This window comes from Entelurus aequoreus, linkage group LG17 (genome assembly GCF_033978785.1).
Source record: "Entelurus aequoreus isolate RoL-2023_Sb linkage group LG17, RoL_Eaeq_v1.1, whole genome shotgun sequence".
Taxonomy (NCBI): domain Eukaryota; kingdom Metazoa; phylum Chordata; class Actinopteri; order Syngnathiformes; family Syngnathidae; genus Entelurus; species Entelurus aequoreus.
This window is the reverse complement of record NC_084747.1, coordinates 3,627,574-3,628,987: the sequence shown is the minus strand read 5'-3', so window position 1 is coordinate 3,628,987 and position 1,414 is coordinate 3,627,574.

Below are 1,414 nucleotides of genomic sequence, written 5' to 3'. Positions count from 1 at the left end.
CCAGTTAGCCTCAGGCTTGCGGCCCCCTTCAGTTCAAATGGTATCAGCAAAGGGGGCTTTTTTTTCCTGCGACAAGTCTTTAATTGTGATGAGACCGAAAAAGATGCCACCGCGGACCTCAATTACAAGGAAGGAGAAGGCACTACCGGGACACAAGCCGATGAAGGATCGCCTCAAGCCACTGATCATTTATCACTCCAAAACTCCCAAAGCGTTCAAAACTGCCACACATATTCCCAGACACGGGGTAAGAGGATTTTCCTTTTGGGAACGCATGTGTTGACGTTTAAGCTTGCTGTAATGTTGTTGTGTTGCAGTGCAGTTTTATACTAAAATAAGGACTTTTGTGGAGGCTACAACCAAATATTCATGTTTACATTGATTTATATGGGGACAAGAAGAACCAGATACGTTTATTCTACTGTTTCAGTGACTAATTGTATTATTGTTAGCATCAAAATGTCAGCTTTTTCTCATCACATCATATCTTTTCGCATTTTTTTCTGTTGTTTTTTTCCGACAATATGCTGCAGGTCAACAAAACCCCTCTAATAACAAATGATACTTTGTCACTAGAGATGTCCGATAATGGCTTTTTTTACCGATATCCGATATTGTCCAACTCTTAATTACCGATACCAAGCGATACCGATATATACAGTGGTGGAATGAACACATTATTATGCCTAATTTTGTTGTGATGCCCCGCTGGATGCATTAGATCAGGGGTCAGCAACCTTTTTGAAAGCAAGAGCTACTTCTTGGGTAGTGATTAATGCGAAGGGCTACCAGTTTGATACACACTTAAATAATTTGCCAGAAATAGCCAATTTGCTCAATTTACCTTTAACTCTATGTTATTATTAATAATTAATGACATTTACACTTAATTGAACGGTTTAAAAGAGGAGAAAACACGAAAAAAATGACAATTAAATTTTGAAACATAGTTTATCTTCAATTTCGACTCTTTAAAATTCAAAATTCAACCGAAAAAAAGGAGAAAAACTTAAAAAAAGAATTTATGGAACATCATTAGTAATTTTTCCTGATTAAGATTAATTTTAGAATTTTGATGACATGTTTTAAATAGGTTAAAATCCAATCTGCACTTTGTTAGAATATATAACAAATTGGACCAAGCTATATTTCTAACAAAGACAAATCATTATTTCTTCTAGATTTTCCAGAACAACAATTTTAAAAGAAATTCAAAAGACTTTGAAATAAGATTCAAATTTGATTCTACAGATTTTCTAGATTTGCCGGAATAATTTTTTGGAATTTTAGTCATAATAAGTTTGAAGAAATATTTCACAAATATTCTTTGTCGAAAAAACAGAAGCTAAAATGAAGAATTAAATTAAAATGTATTTATTATTCTTTACAATAAAATAAAAAAATTTACTTGAAC